Raw genomic sequence first — 18,338 nt, forward strand, 5'->3', positions numbered from 1 at the left:
GTATTTGCCATATCGGATGGACAATCCAAAGCTTTTAAATTAGGTTCACATTGGTACAGCAGTGCCCATTAGGTGTGAAAGTACAAAAAAAACACAGCCCTCAATGCTGTAACATCAAAACTAGTTCAGATGGAGCATAGGAGGCAGCAGATATAGTTAGAGCATAGGAGGTAACAGATTTTCCCTAGGAACAGGTCCAATTAGTGTTTTATCTATGAGGATGACACTTAATGTTGCTTTGTGCACCTACAATGTAGAGTTGATGTTTACACTGATGTCCACACTTTCCAGTCACTCCCAGTCAACCACTTGCCCGGAAGCTGTAGGCAGAGCTGATTTCACCGCTACTGTACTGCTGGAACTACGCGGATACAGTTATGCATAGGAAGCGGACGTACTGCACTCTGAGTGGGGGACATAGTGCGAGGCTACCAGCCGGAGCCCGCATGGAGAGAATCAATAACTGTTAGAAGACGCGTGAGTAACCTTATGAGAAACGCGATTAAGCACTGCTATTGCAAGCACTCCTAACAAAAGCTATTTGGCAGCTCTATTAGAGTGGCAGACTATAGTGTTACAGCAGACTATAGTGCTACACAGAACTTGTGAGGGAAATTTTTGAGCAGAAGAGATCTATATTTGTATACATTTTTTCTTATATAGGTTATTTTTTATCATTTTTTGTCTCTTTTGGATCAGGTGGCTCCATTGTGTGCAAGCTGTGAGTGATTTATGCATGTGAGAACACGGCATAGGAGAGTGCATACCTAATAATAGTATGAAATATGTGAGTGAATGTTGTTGGTTTGAAAAATTCAGATGACCATTGTTTTAATTGTGAGCAAGCCTGGCATTTTTATCAGACCTTAATATTTATGTGAAATTGTACTTTTAATAAACAAATTTACATAACCAGAAAAACTGACGTTATCCTATCATATATATATTGGATTGTGTGCATAACTATACATCCCGGAATAGTCCAGCCAGTGGTGGCTGGATAGTGTAGCGGTTGAGGGCTCTGCCTTTGACACAGGCAACCAGTGTTCGAGTCTCGGCTCTGCCTGTTTGTAGCGCCATCCTCTGTATTCACTTTTGAAGTCTCTATAATTGTCTCACACATTGTCTCACACTGCACCATAGTGACAAGTAGCCATAAATACACATTACAGCAGTACGAATTAGAAGCTATGAAATCTAACAAATAAGAAATTTAAAAAAATGTGCTAAAATAAATTGGCTTGGAGCACTTGCAAGCCTAAATAAATTTGGCTGCTAAAGGGTTAAGCACAAATGATCTCAGGAATACATAAGGGTACTGACAATATTTTTTGTGTTGACAGCTCATTGAACTAATAAGAAGAGAAGAAATGTGTCTGCATCCTCTGCACAGAGGCAAAACATTTAACTCTTATCATAAATGAAAATACTCCAATTAAAAGGTACATTTTTTCCAACATAAAGATGACAACCAGGTTGCCTTAAATTAATTTAAAATTGTATTGCAAACTTCTTTTAATTGATTGTAACTGTGAAGTTTGAGTACCCTAAGTACACCAACATGGCTTACAGTATGAGGTGTGCAGAGGCGTACAAGCCATTTATGGCGGCAGAGATTTTTGGCGCAGGGTAAGCCGAATGACCGTCACCCAGCTGCCGCACACATGGGGGGAGGGGGGGGTTCAATTCTATTTCCCCTCCAAGTCATCGCGACTCAAAGGGAGATCTGGACCCCAAATTACCTGTGAGCATGGCGCGGACTATAGCATTACTGCTATAGCCACACCAAGCTTCGGTGCGATGCGGCACGCGGCATACACCGCTGCCAAAAAGCCCTGCTTCGGTGCAGAGAATGCGACTGACTCATTTATTGTTGATCTTTAGTAGGAGATTTGATTCATTCCAAAAGCTCATGTGATGTGATTTGTGATAAGGGTTGTTTTTCCCATTTTTGTTGAATATACAATGTTATTTACTTGTTTTACTTTTTTATATGTATCTATAGCCATGTTGCTTTAAGATTTCTAAGTATTAACCAATGGTGTGTTGGTAGTGCTTCTTTTTTTTATGTTTGACAGACAGAAAATAACTTTATTGGGAAAATAAAACCGTGCTTGGGCTGCTTAGCATTCACCATTCAAATCCCGCACATTACTTTTGTCAGGAGGAAAAAAAAACATATGCATATCTTATTTGATAACATTATCAGGCATGAATAAAGTACAGTATTAGTCAATTTTATATGCCGCGTTGCATGAAATCTGTGTGTTTAAAAAATATGATCATTTGCATTTCATGGATTTGATAACCTCAGGAGGGCACTTGAAATTCAGCCCATGAACCACGTCGCCTCCCTGCTTACCCCATTTTTAACTGAAGACCAATGGTTTCTATTAAGGGATCGGGCAGGAACTCTGACAAGCCAGTCAATAACTATGTGAGGTAACTTCATTAATGCTATAATGGCTGATAGAGCGAGAGGTAAAAAAAACAGGTCCCTGACAGCAGCAAATGAAAATGATAGAGATTCCTGAAGCAATGCGCCTTTCCTTTGTCATTGTCTTTTGCTTGAGCTTATTCAAAACCTGGCATTTATGTATTCAGCCTTGATGAATGTCGCCTGCTTTAAGTACTTTTTTTTTTTATTTCATCTCTAACATAGCTGATTTCACATTGTTCTTTCTTACTTTTGTATTTCTATAACTTCTGCTGTCAAGGCATTGCTGGCTGAAAAGCTGCAAGCACCAGCTAGATGTGTTTTCTTTATGCTATAGGAGTTGCGTGGGTGATAGGACAATGTGTCAGGAGAGCTGGTGAGGGTCACAAGCCAGACCCTAAGCTTAACACTCAATGTATATTTTCTCTACACTTCCATAAAAGCATGTCTGCGTCTCAGAAACCTTAAGTGTTATCAATGTTAAGGCTTAAAAGATTGTGGTGCTCAAGATCTTTGGTTATTAAAAGATGTTTCTTTCATTTTACAGCATAAAGCAAAACAATGACAGAAGGATACAGTTTCAACGCAATGCATATTTGTTCACAATATGTGCATTAGAGGGGTGAGTAGGACTCGGGAGAAGCAGACAGAGTGCAGGAGTTGAAAACAATTATTGCAAAAGCAAATAAAGACGTAGAAAAAAAAAACGTTTTTTAAAGCAGATCTTAATGCTACAGAAAACACTGAAAGAAACAGTAAGGCTGTGTTAAGCCTCATACATACACTAGATGAAAGCTGTTGGAAACTAACAATTCATGACTGGCCATCAGACAATCATTAAAAAACAGCCCAACGTGAAAACATAACAAATATCAATTCTCTGGTACAACCAAAATTAATGCTGATGTATTAATATGGGTGATTTTTATCCATGAAAGCGAAGCAGTTCATCTCGGCGCGAGGCTCTGAGCGTCGAAGCTTGGCGCCGTCATAGCAGCAATGCTATGCTGCGACCACCCCCACGTAACATTAGCGGTTGCCAGACTCCGAATTACATCTCCCTCTGAGTTGCGACAACTCAGAGACGAAATAGTGCTCAGGGCACTCCCATGAAAGACCATGTGTAAAAATATTGGGAAAATATTGGACCATGTTCCCCAAATATCAAAGTTGCAGTGCTCAGGGCGCTTATATGTAATATGCATAATGCAATTACTGCAACCCAAGTTGTTAGAGTAACACACATTAAGCTTTAAGCATAATGTGAATTACCTAGGCTACAACACCTCCGGGGATTTGAGCGGCAGCAGGGTGAGCCTTCATTCAGCTCACCCTGCACCTAGCTAACCGGTGACATTACAATACATACGCTGTAAATGGTAAAAAGGTTATTTGAAATTGTGAAGACTGGAATAATACTCACAAGTGCGGGTCACCTCAAAGGCAACCACTGTATGAACTGGTAAGGAGTACAAACCCGACCCCACTCTTGTTAAAAAGGAACTTCAGCCTAAACAGGCATACAGTCATTAAGTTACATTAGTTATGTTAATTAAAATAGATAGGTAATATAATCTCTTACCCACCCTGTTTTAAAAGAACAGGCAAATGTTTGATTTCATGAGGGCAGCCATCTTTTTGGTTGAAAGGAGGTGACAGGGAGCATGAGACACAGTTCCAACTGTCCTGTGTGCTGATCACCCCTTCCAGTTGCAAGGCGACGTGAATAACAACATAGAAAATCCCATCATGCTTTGCACAGCATCAGGGAAAAAAAGCACAGGGTTACCGCTAAGGAGGTTAAGAAGTCACTCTCTGTAGTGCTGGAAATACGGGGTGACACCCTTGCACCAAAGGTAACCAATGAATACTGTTAAGATCGATAAAACAGAGACGCCAACAAGTATAAACTACACAAAGATCAGTTTAAAAAGGACGGTAAAATCAACAGCAATAACACCACTGCATAGAGTAAGCAATGTAGCTTTTAACTTTGGAAATGCATACATGATGCGTGGCATCTACCAGGGGGTAGAAGACATATGAGATCGCAGCCTGGTTGATTTTGATGAAGGTCAGATGTCCACATTGTACCATGCTAAACATCTCTTCTGATATGACAATTTGAGCAGAGAAAGCTTTCACCTCTAGTACATGTTCTGAAAGCTCCAGACACTCATCTCTTTCATACAACCAGTCCTCCATGGGGTATTTTCTTCTGATATTGCAAATATTTGAGTTGGAAACCACAAATATACATGAAGACTATTATGGAAATTTATGAATCCTACCTGGGCCAGGCCTGCCTGCAGAAGTTGCCACCCAATAATTAGGAGAATTTTTGATGTGACTTATACAAGGGTTACTCTGTAGGTATACCAACATGTAGAAACCCATATGCCTCAAACTGTCAGCTACAGAAGACCCAAACTCTTGTGCATCAAGTAACACAACACTATTGATTAGCTGTTCTCCCTATCTATGGACTAGTTGTGATTCACAATGGATGGAATAGACCATTCATATCATCCTCCTCCTTCTTCTCTTCTCCTGTACCATTCCCTTCTCCACCTTCTTGTACTGTTTTTCCAAGGATGAAGATGATGAAGATGAAGATACACATATGACAGGATTAAACTAACATTGGTCTTTCCTTGTCCGCTGCTTCAATCTTATCCACTTTCTCCTGACCAATAGCTACATTGTAACTGAGTGAGGATAAAGAGATTCTGTTTCAGCAGAAAAACTGTAGAGATGGTGCTACGAATGAGTACCTGATCATGACTGACAAGCTGTGTAGCCTTCTTAAATGAGAGCTAAAATAACATAGACATCCTGAATCGCTAGACATTCCTGAGAGATAAAGAAACTAAGTGGCAAAGAACATCTGCACTGCACGTAGTCAATTAGGTACTCTAACTACAGGAAGTTCCATAAAGCACTTAGTGATCAGAGACCGGCCAGAAGGAGGTATGTGCTCAGCTTGCCTGCCGCCGCCGCGGCTGCCACAAGCACCACCAATGATTGCTTGCAGGAGGAGAGCGCTGAAAGGAGAGCCCGAGGTGAGGGAGGGGGGGGGGATTTCCCTCCTCCCCACCGATCTGCGGCCACAGCTCTCCTCTTATGCTGCTACCCCTCCTGCCCCCAAAAAGTCCCCGAGCGGGCCCTAGGGGGGCAGGAGGGAGGCAGCTATTTCTTGTACTACAACACTTGGAATACAAGAGCCATCTTCATAACTGATAGAGCTTGAGAAGGCTAAGCTCCCGATAAGCCACCATGTCAAAGTACCCCTGTTACACCTTAGTTGTGCAAAAGCTTTTGAGGAGCTGATCTCCCTTGTTTCATACTGTTGCTGCACCCTTGTCTCTTTCTTTTGGGCTGAAGGCACAGGAGACTGATGTGCTAGCACTCAAAAGGGCTGTTTTGGGTGCTTTCACAGCAAGTGAGGAACAAGAACATAGACCTGGCTAATGCTTTCCCTGCAGAAAGTCTGATTTTGCTCTCAATAACAATCCACAGTCAGCAGAGAATGAATCCAATATGTCCACTGCAATTGCTTTTTAGTAGGATCCTGGAGGGGCTACTAGCTGATTGGCTGAAATGTGTCTGCTGACTGTGAGGTAAGGGGTCAAAGTTTAGCTTAATGATGATGTATAGGGGGCGAGTCAAACACAAAATACTGTTCGCCGGCGAACCACACCACAGTCTCTTGCAGTATTTAGTGAAAATCTGACAGATCTGTCAGATTTTAGACTATTTTACTTTCTAACTTTTCATGAGGGATTCTCAGGTATTTATTTATAAAAACATTTAGTGACAACTGCCGAAATAGTGTGCGAACAAGTAGGGAAGCTGGCTGACATTTTTGTATAGATCCTTTCTAGGGAGTGTTTTTGTTAAGAATAAAGGTAATACAGATAATCTTCCATGAGAAGATGGACTATTTCAAAATCTGTCAGATCTGTCAGCATTTTAATATTTACTGTAAGTAACAGCAACACAGAAAAAAAAATATTTATAATGCATTTTACTAATGCATAATGCATTTATTTTAAATGTTATAGTCATGATAGTGGTTCTTTAAGTCCTTCACCACAATATTACTCTCACCTTGTTCTTAGGGCACACAATGGTTTCCTGATGAGACACCCCTTAACTGAATGCTGAGAGCCACGTGTTAAACAAATCCTTTCTTTCATGTTGGAGCAATAAACATGCTCACTTGTCTGACTGATTGCTCATATATGTGTTTAATCCAGCCACTTCAGTATTACAACCATCTGACTGTCTTTCCTTGTACCTCCTCCCGTATCGAGGCTAAGCCACACCCATTGAGCAACCATTTTATCTTCATTAATAAACATGTTTTGTAGAGATGGAAATAAAAAAAGTAACAGAAAAAGTATGAGTTCCTTCTTATTTTTATGGCATTAAAACAGATGTTTGATTAGATTAATATTTACTAAATCTTGTAATTTTTCTATAAAAAAAAGTCATACTGATGTACGTATAGATAATGCTTTTTAAGATTAAATAATCTTTTTAATGAGTTTATATAAATAAACATATGGTAAAGTATCTAGTCAAAAAGCAACTGCTAAAAGCGAAGAAAGATCCTCTATGACGGACAGTAGAACAATGTGTGATATGATCATAGTGTAAAACTGCTGCAATACAATGCTAACATTTTGAAATTGAGCTTATATATGCTGATATGACCCCCTCCTCCCCCAGCATCCTGTAGCTACCATCCCCTGATAAATTTGTACAGTGTGTCGGACACCACGAGAAAGGGTGGTCTGAGTGGAACACTTGACTGAAGAGGGAGCAGCTGAGGGATAGTAGCTGTGGGATGCTTCAGGGAGCCTAGTCATATTGTTGCAGTAATAAAGTCTTATTTACGCGGTGTCGGTATTTCTGACACAGCCTTTACTAATTCACAGGAGCAGGTTAGGACATTATTTTTTCGAATGTGTCATACTTGTACCAACTTCTAAACCAGCAAGGCACAGACAAACTAGTTCTGGTGAGTGTCTGGCTGATGTATTTTAGGAATAGGTAAACATGGATGTAACTATAAGGGAGTCTGTGACTGCAGGGCAGTCCAGAGCTGTGGGGGGGGGGGGCTACTACTAACGGTCCCGTCCTCTGATACAGGGGATCATCCTCCAGTTCAGGATTTTCTGTGGCTATACTTGTTAGAGGTGTGAAGATTGTGATGGCATTGGCCACACTTGTGACCCTTGGAAGATGAGCCCTCATGCTATGAAGGTCACAAAGGGAAAGGTAGTGGTGTTAACATTAGAGGGGTCCCTATCAAAGTTTTGCTATGGGGCTTCATGAATTGTAGTTATGGCACTGGGTAGAAAAACATTTGTTGCTCCCAAATTTTACAAAAACGCTGGCTCGAATTTTGGCAGGTATTGGTTATGGTTAATCAGCAGGCCCACAGGCCATACCCACGTGAATACCAATCTGTTTTACAAGACTCTGGTTAATATCACGTGGCATGTGATACGTTTGATTTTTCTTATTTGAAGTATTGTACACATTTACGTGGTAGAATATGAAACCCTTGATCAGTATTTTTTATTCAACATGATTGATCCTGATGCCTAAAAAGCATGCCAATCCAGGTGGAATCTAAGTTGGTCCAAAGCATCTAACACATCTCTTTCTAAGCCCAATTAAAACCGTTATCCTATGATTTCTCAAAGCACTGTATGGAACTAAAAGAATTAAATAAGTTGAACATTATTATAAAATGAATCGCCTACATTGCTGCATCTTCCACGGGGATCAAGGCACTGGAATAAATTAAACATGTATACTAGATTCAATAAAAACAGACATGTAGCAGAAGGCCAGTCAAAATAATACACTGCGGCTTAAATAAAAGAAAATAGAGAACACAGAAGTCAATATGTCTTGCTGTGAGAAGCAAAAACTAACTGAATTCTGCTTTCTGATTAGGGAAGTTAATAAAAGAGGCACAAAAGTATACTGTATAGAAAGCATACTTAATACTAACTTTTACATTATATAAAACAATATGCACAATACATACAATTCTTCTGCAAGGCACACGTTGTTCACAGTGAGATGAATCTACTAACCCCTTGTCCTATTCTTTTGGAATGAAATAAATTGCTTATCGTGGTGAGCTCTTTTATGCACTGTAAAATTAAGAAGGCTGAATAGAATATAAAAAGAGTTATTTTCAAATAGGGAAAGAGAAGCTTATCTAACAATTGATTCTATCTAAATAAGCTATTTTAGAATTGGTATTTTGGCCTACATTTATCAAGCAAGAGAAAGAAAAGTCTCTGGAAGAAAAGGAAAACAGACTTGCCTCTGCAATTCGAAGATGCCGGTTTATCAAATTATAACAATGTGTCCAATTTACACATTTATTGACATCGATATAAATCTTGGGAAAATACGCTTAGAGGCAAAATGCAATTAATGTTAATAAATTATTTTCCTTTAATTGGAAGGTGTATTCATCTCTTAGATGCCCCTGTACCAACCTTCATGATTCAATGGGCAACATATAGATATTTATATATTTTTAGCATTACTAAATAGAAAATTGGGTGGAAATACTCAAGAAGCACTGTAAAGTGAAATGATGTTTGCTTGAATCTTCCAACCTTGGGAACAGAAAGTCCTATGTCAAAATTATCCTGCATGTGATTGGTTGTTTGACATGAACATGGACTAGTTTTGGTCCTATAAGGCTGGTTTCCCAATGGGACGTTAAAGACCCATGTTACAGCAGCCAGTAACACAGCCTAACTCACAGCACTGTAAAATCAATGTGCTGTTCACAGTGCACACGTTGCGTTACATAGTAACGCAGCACGTTTAAACAAAGTGCTGCATGCTGTACGTTATACTGGGCTAAGCCATGTTAGACTGTTTGCACATGCTCAGTAATGTTGGAGGAGGAGGTCTCCCCTCCTCCTCCGTGGCCAGCCACATGGCTAATTAATATTCACTGCACTGTGGAGACTCGTGGTGGGACTGTAGTGTTGTCCAGATCATGAACAAATCGTTCATTTGATCCGGATCTTTTTTGTGAGTTGAATCATCCGGATCATCACAGTGAAAGATTCGGTTCACAGTGGATGTCTGTTTGGAAGAAACAGGAACATACAGAATGTACAGTGCAGGGAAAGTCCTGTCCTGCTAGTCATTTCACCCAGTCTGCTTCCCTAGTAAAATGATTCAAATGATTTAGTTCAAAGATCCGGATCTTTTCAATGATCCGATTCAAATGATCCAAATCCTTAAAAAGATCCGGACTTCCTATCACTAACCTGGAGAGGCTGCTTTGAGAGCTGCATAACGCAGCTCAATCTGACGTCCAACTTCAACACCACCATGCGCTGCGTTAGGGGCACGTTATACGGCCATAACGTCCCCTAAAATGCAACGTCTTGGTGGGAAAGTAGCCTAACACATTAAGTTAGAGAAATGCAAGTGGTGCAAGAGTGTTGTAAAAAGTATGTACTTTAATCTTTAGCTAAAAATAAATTTAGCTAAAGATACCAGTATATTCGGGGTATCAGGTGAAAGACTGAATTGGTGGATTACATTATGTAATTGTGAAGGCTAACATAATGACATTATTAGGCACTTTCTGTTTTTGACTAAAATACATTATGAATGGTTGGAAATGCCCATTTCCGATTCCATGTAAATTCTGATTTCCACCAATGCCAATTTTTCAATTTCTGTTTTTCTGATTAATGATTTTCAGTTTCTCCGATTTCTGTTTTTAAGTTTTTTGTTTTTTCCCAATTTTGAAATTGCCGATTGTCCAATTTCCAAGGAGTATTTTCTTTGTCATTGTTTGCATCAGACAATGTAGAAAATAACAAATGAAATCGGAAATGGGAAAATCAGAAAAACAGAATCTAATGACTGCTCTAAAATTACTGTGGTAATCAGATTTTTGTGGATAAATTCTGCATTCTTCCGCGTTATTCCAAGTTCTGTGATTGGGCTAAAAATGTAAAGGAATTCTGATTTCCATTTTCTGATTTCAGAATTCCGATCAGAAATGCCGATCGGAAACAAAATTTCTGGCCTTGCAGGATGCATAAAACTACTTTTACACTTCTTTATACAGCAAAACCTCTCTTACATTAAGGTAAGTCTATCCTTTGTCTTATTTTGTTTTTTATTACTGTATTTCAACATTAATACAGAATTTATGGTAAGTATACAATATGGGGTATGGTGCTGTTTTTTAGCTAGGCCAATTGTTAACAACATAACGACCGCGTCACGCCAACGTGCGTGACCGTGGCGGCAGCCCTAGGACTGCCTAACGCCAATTGGCATCAAGTCCTGGTGCTGGGTTTTGCAGGAGATCGTGGGCGCTAATGCGTGTGTATCTCCACTTGGAAGGCGGAGTGCGCCGTTCGAAGACTGTTAGACGGTGAAACCACTGTCTATTTAGTACAGAACTGCGATCTACAGCAGCGCGGGGACAAATGAGCGATTGGCAGTGATAGGCTGAAGCCTATCACAGCTGATCGCTGTGATAGGCAGACAGGGGGAGGGAGGGGTATTAAAATAGAAAGAAAAACACAGAAATTTAATTAAAAAGACAAATAAATATTTACTAAAAAATACACAAACATCTGGGGACGATCTGACCCCACCAACAGAAAGCTCTGCTGGTGGGGAGAAAAGGGGGTGGGGGATCACTTGTGTGCTGAGTTGTGTGGCCCTGCAGTGAGGCCTTAAAGCTGCAGTGGCCATTTTTGTGAAAAATGGCCTGCTCTTTAGGGGGGTAAAACCTGTGGTCCTGAAGTGGTTAACATTGACTCTCAAGCAACCAGAAACTATACTTATCCAGCATCAGCCTGTCCCCGTTGGTGACGGATAATGGGGGTTTTATTGTACTTAATACATAAATAAATACACCTAAAAAATAATAGTAGAGTTTGCATTGAGTTGTTTAACTTTTTTCAGTATTTTTATTTTCTCATCATACAATGCTCTTGCCTAGAGTTCAACTTACTTTGCATTTAAATTTGAATGAAAAAATGTGTTGTTATTTTTTTTCTTTTACTTGTTAATTATCGCAAAAACTACAGTAAAAGCTTTTTTTGCACATTATTTTGATTCCCCCCCAAAAAATGCATTTATACAAAATAGAAATGCCTCTCACCTATGTGGAAGACGTAACCTGGTTACATTAACATCTGGGTGTGTAGATGTTAGCTCAGCATACATCCTCATAACGTTCAGGTCCACCAATAATGGCCAATGATTAACATGGTCATGCACCTCTTTTAACTGTTTTGGTGGGGATCAGTATCCCATTGAATATTTAAATTGTCTGGCATTTTTCATTAGTTATAATATGAAACAGAAGCATTTAGCTGAAATGACTATTTCAGTGTTCTATGCTAAGCTAGTTAGGTCACTGCTGTGCTACTGCTTAGTCTAGTATAGCTGTTTTTACAAAGCTGTATCAACAGTGCTGCTATTACTGCAACATGAAACATCTTTTTGCCTACATCTAAATCAATGTTGGCCACTACCTGTGAAGGTACAGATGTCCATACACAGCGGAAGACCCCTGTGATGGCTTTCTGCCCAGTCTCATATACAGACAGGGACGGATTTAGGCCAAGGTCACCTTGGCCATGGCCTAGGGCACCACAGGAGCAAGGGCACCAAAGCTGCAGGCTAAACTGGTGCAGCATTTGCAAGCTTGCAAATGTTGCAATGCAGGGAGATCAGGCCAGCGCTTCACCAGGGTACTCTGCTGCTAGCTGCGCGTGCAGCAGCCACCTTTCTCTCTATGTACCTTTACATTTTGGCTGGCGGCTAGGGACTTGGGCAGCATTGGAAATGAAAAGGAAGAGGAAGGTTCTGCGCTGGAAACGAGCGGAGAAATGAGTGACACTGATGGCTGCTGTGGTGTGAAGGTGAGCTGGCCACCTATACTGAAAGGGGTGGGGGGAGGAGGGATTAAGAGAGCCATCTGGCTACCTATACTATAGGGAAAGGGGGGAGAGGTTTTCTCGCTACTTATACTGAAGGGGAACAGCTGGTGACAGTGGCCATGGGCGGTAAAGAGTACAAATCCGGCCCTGTATACAGATACATGCTTGCAGTGTTGCTGAAATGTCATAGCTTGATTTGAGGGCTGTACACTAGAACATAACTAGTGCAAAATAAGTATGCAGAGAATAGGAAGCCAAAATTCACTGCAATCAATGGAGATGGCACTTGGGAAATATCATCCTGAATGAAAAACAAGGGGTGCAAAAGGAACTGGAGGGGGACTCCATGCTGTATTTTCTTACCAGTAAGTGCTGTGCAGTGTGCACCACATAGGTTTTATAAATCCTTAGTGCCACTACTCGCTACTTTTCCATTTTAGGCAGGATGGATGTGTGTGTGCGTGTGTGTGTGTGTGTGTGTGTGTGTGTATGCGCGTGCATTGGGGATGTGCCACACTTGCCTTATTTGATTCACTATGTCTGTTTATGGGGAGTGTAATTATTGATTACTTTGACAACCTGGCTCCACTTCCCAATACTGTATAAACGGTACAGTTTGGGTATCACCTTTTTTTGAGAAATAATTGCGGCCTGGTATCTTCCACTGCGGTGTGTGACTTTGCTTTTGTGGGCTGCTTTTCCTCAGGTGGTCATCCCATTGCGGTTTGTGCTTTGTCATCATGTGCCTTCATAAGGAAGTTGTCCCTACACGGGTCTTGGTCTTTCCACGGCTCAATTTTTGGTGGCAGAGAGTACAGATGGCATTTCTCTCATCGGAGGCAGACACACAAAAGAATGTCCACACCGCTGAGCCCTGGGATGATGGCACTTTGGTGGTGGCGGCCGACTGAGTGTTAAGTGGGGTGCCAGAATCAGAGCAGGAGGAGAAAGATATGTCACGGTTCCGTGCGGAAGCTGAGGAAGATGAGATGTTCTGTGTTAAATAGTATACTACATCCTGACAATCTTGGGGGTTGATGGCTTGTGCCTTCTGAACACTGTACTTTGATACAGCGCCGCACAAAATCACGACAGTATGACCTTGAACAGACCTGCTGGGTGGCCTGCCTCTGGCTGTGCATCTGCCTCTGCCTGTTTTGTACATATTGGGGGGGATGAAGTGAAAGGTATGCTCTGACTTGACTAATACAATGTGCAGTCACACAAGTACTGTGAACAGGTATGCAGTGACTGGTATATAAAACTGCGTGCTGTCACACAGGTGCAGTGAACAGTTATGCATGGACTGGTATCAATACAATGTGCAGCTATCACACACACCGGTACCGTGAACAGGTATACAGTGACTGGTAAATAGAATTGCGTGCTGTCCCACAGGTGCAGTGAACAGGTATGCATGGACTGGTATTACAAATGTGCAGCAATCAAACGGGTCAGGTGCAGTGAACAGGTAGGCACTGAATGTGCTGCGCCTGGCACAGTATAGCAATTAACAAGGGCCAGTTGAGAAAAACAAGGCTGTATATGCAAGTGTCAGTGGGCCACACAAAAAAAAACCACATCACAAGAACATTAGCTCTCAAAAGAGCTGTTTTGGGGTGCTTTTCATCAACAAATATTAGCAAGGAGCAAGCTAACAGACCTCCTAATTATCGCTTTCCCTATCTCTCCAATGTCTCTCCCTTCTCTCACTAATACTGCAGCACACAGAGTGAGAACATTGCCGACGCTGCTGCCTTCTATAAGGGGGGGGGGGGGGGCTCCAGGAGGGAGTGTGGACCTGATTGGCTTCCATGTGTCTGCTGACTGTGATGTAGAGGGTCAAAGGATGTAGTACAGGGGGCGGGTCAAACTTGCATAAAGTTTGCGTTTGATTGCGGACACAAACCACCGATGTTCGCACGAATTAGTTCGCACAGGAACCTTTCGGGCCATCACTAATTGTAAATAGCTTTTTATAAGCACTTTCAATTTTCCTAATATCCGTCATGAATTGATGTTAGAATGCGTGTCAAATACTTTTTAATTCATTTTTTTTATTTTATAGTTAAACCTTTGTATTGAATATACTCCAATCCTCACAAACACCACTAAGCATCATGCTATACTCTGTATACTATGCAAGTCATGTTTTCAGCATGATCATGTGATCACCAAGGTCTGTTCTCTCCTCTGTACTATTTGATTGCCAGATTGCCAGATTGACTGATTGAAAACAGCAATTTGACAGTTTCTCTATTAAAAATATTTAGAATAAAAATGTAACCCTTTGTCTGGAACAAATTATTAATGCAATTTTAAAAATAACACCAACTAAAAATATTATATATCATTAATTCACTGATACAGTGATAAAATATAGTAGCAATAATAATAATAATAATAATAATAATAATAATAATAATAATAATAATCACAGTTTGCTGAGCTTTTATAAAAATTTTTATTGTAAGAATTACTAAAAAAATATATATTTATTTCTATTTTTAATTTAGAAGGTTAAGTATTTGGTACAGAAAGGAAGCCTTATCTATCCTCTCCTTTTGATAAACTATGTAAGATCTATGCTTAGAGCACTTGAGTGGGGTGTTCCCCTTCCACCATTATATCTATAGCCTTGTACACATAATGAGGGCTGTTGTCCAGCAGGGATTGAGACCCGATCCCTTGGGCAACATTGAAGGCCAGAGACTGTACAGGATGTAGGCTGTACTGTTGCTTTGCATGTGGGCTGAGGGTCAACAAAATAATGCAAAACTTATTATACATGGGGACTGCTTGAGTGCAGATAACAATCAATCCACCACGCTGATCACTACCTGAGGTATCAGGAGGAGGCATCGTGGGTCACTGTACACAGACTTGATTTTTGGCAGAGGCATTCTTATAAGCTGCTATGCCAAGTTTCACCTACAATGTGTAAGAGGCTTAAAGAGAATCTGTACTCTAACATTTTTACAGCAAAAAGCATACCATTCTATTCATTATGTTCATTCAAAAATAGTGAGAGCAAACTGTGGCGAGTGCACTATATGCATATGCCAATAGCCACAAACCATAGGTGGTGCAACATCTGGAACAAATTCATGAGTTCATACACTATGCAGTAGAAAAAAAGCTTTCCAGGAGCAGCTCAACCAATAAAAAACAACTTTTAATCATCTTCATCTAAAAAATGACAGTGGCATAGCAATGGCATTGAAATGACAATAATGATGTATCTTAATGGTACTTATCAGGACACTGCAGCAACACAGAGGTGCGGAGGTGAGGTCGACGGCCGTTTCGCCCCTAGATCAGGGCTTTCTCGAGACCGAAGAAGGTCTCGAGAAAGCCCTGATCTAGGGGCGAAACTGCATAGTGTATTCATTATGTTCTCCTGGGCCCCTCTGTGCTGTTTCTGCCACTCTCTGCTTCAAACCTGGCTTGTAATTAACAGTTTTAGGCAGTGTTTACAAACAAACTAACCAGCTTCTAAAAGGCTCACATAAGCAGAGTGTGTGAGTCATACAGAGCCTGCAGGGGGCCTGGAGGGGGTGTGTATAGCTTCCACCAATCACAAGCAGCCCTGCACATTCCACACATTCCAGCTTTAGCCCGACTGTGCAGACAGAAGAAAACAGATTAGATCATATAACAGAGATAACACAGCCACTGTGCAATTAGGAAAAGCTGCAGTAAGCCAGAGCACATTAGGACAGGCAAAGGAACTTATAGCATAGAAGAACTAAGGCTGAAAAGTTTGTTACAGAGTCTAAAACAAACAAAGAGGTTGGAGGGCGCTTATATGGGTACTTTTATATAGTATCAATTTCACCCGCTGCTAACCAATTAAATGTGGGCTCCCACTTCACCACACATAGGAAATAAATTGGTTTATATCAAAAAACAGGTTGCGCTGGGTTAGTATATAGCTGTATATCAATACTATTACTTATATAAGTATCTATAATCAGATCACATATGAGTCATGCATTCATAGGAATATAATTTAATATTTAAGGATAAAATTTCATAAGTGAGGAAAAACCTCTGATGACCAAAAAGTTCACAATAAAACACATATAAATACACAATAATCAAAAAGGTTTTCGAAAATTCCAAAGGTTATTTCCACATGTGCTCACTCATTCATACTCAGACCATCCAATGTGTGCAAAAATAGCTTGCATATAAAAAATATGTATAAAAAGGATAAAAAAGTATATATGGTACCAATTTAAACAAAAAATGGGAGGGTTTCTGCATAAAAAACAGAATCGTGCTTATGCTAGGTTTGTAAAAATATATATACCGATGTATACAGTAATTTCCTCCAATGGGCGGATGAGAATTTCCTAGAGTAAATGTCAAAGATGTAATGCTTCAATTGGAGTAATTCTAAATGAGTACTTCCACTGTGTTCGGATATTTTAGCCACAATGGGACCTCCAGTCCAGTAAGCAGTATTCACGCTGTAGTTAACTCCGAGATTGAAACAATTCAGGGGGTACTCACACTTCCCATTAGGTATCAAGTCCTCCACCAGTCAACAAGTCCGAGCTCCGGCCGGTAGCTTGAATGCTTGTAACCCTAATATCCGTCCGTAGTGTCCACTCGTTCTCTCCGTGTAGATCCACTATGCGGTTCAGTAGCGGAGAGTAGTGCTTCCGGGTAGCGGGCCGTTCACTTCCTGGTGACGTCACCTGCGTCTCGTAGCTGTTGTTGTTAGGTCGCCTGGTTACCACTATTACGTGATTATTGGTCTAAGGGCCAAATTAGACTTGTCCAGGTTTCGAAGATATCGATGCTGTAACAACGCTGAGCCTAAGACGCGTACAAAAAGTGGGCTAACGCGTTTCAGCGGTCTCGGCCGCCTTTCTCAAAGCCAGTCTTTAGTGAACTGCCCGCCGTCCTACGGATATATTGTCCTGGTCCCTCCCTCATTACAAGGGTGATTACTGGGTCCCAAAGCGAGAATCGTTCCATTCATTGCTGTGTTGTATAGGGTATAAAATATATCCCTGTTGCTTGAGTCAAAAAAGTGCAAATATATACATTAATGCAAAAATAAAAATCATATCACAAAATTTATTATTAAAAAATATATTATTAAAAAAAAAAATAATTTCTTATATATATTTTTTTTTAATAATATATTTTTTAATAATACATTTTGTGATATTATATCCGTAGGACGGCGGGCAGTTCACTAAAGACTGGCTTTGAGAAAGGCGGCCGAGACCGCTGAAACGCGTTAGCCCACTTTTTGTACGCGTCTTAGGCTCAGCGTTGTTACAGCATCGATATCTTCGAAACCTGGACAAGTCTAATTTGGCCCTTAGACCAATAATCACGTAATAGTGGTAACCAGGCGACCTAACAACAACAGCTACGAGACGCAGGTGACGTCACCAGGAAGTGAATGGCCCGCTACCCGGAAGCACTACTCTCCGCTACTGAACCGCATAGTGGATCTACACGGAGAGAACGAGTGGACACTACGGACGGATATTAGGGTTACAAGCATTCAAGCTACCGGCCGGAGCTCGGACTTGTTGACTGGTGGAGGACTTGATACCTAATGGGAAGTGTGAGTACCCCCTGAATTGTTTCAATCTCGGAGTTAACTACAGCGTGAATACTGCTTACTGGACTGGAGGTCCCATTGTGGCTAAAATATCCGAACACAGTGGAAGTACTCATTTAGAATTACTCCAATTGAAGCATTACATCTTTGACATTTACTCTAGGAAATTCTCATCCGCCCATTGGAGGAAATTACTGTATACATCGATATATATATTTTTACAAACCTAGCATAAGCACGATTCTGTTTTTTATGCAGAAACCCTCCCATTTTTTGTTTAAATTGGTACCATATATACTTTTTTATCCTTTTTATACATATTTTTTATATGCAAGCTATT

Source organism: Hyperolius riggenbachi, chromosome 4, assembly GCF_040937935.1.
Source record: "Hyperolius riggenbachi isolate aHypRig1 chromosome 4, aHypRig1.pri, whole genome shotgun sequence".
Taxonomy (NCBI): Eukaryota; Metazoa; Chordata; class Amphibia; order Anura; family Hyperoliidae; genus Hyperolius; species Hyperolius riggenbachi.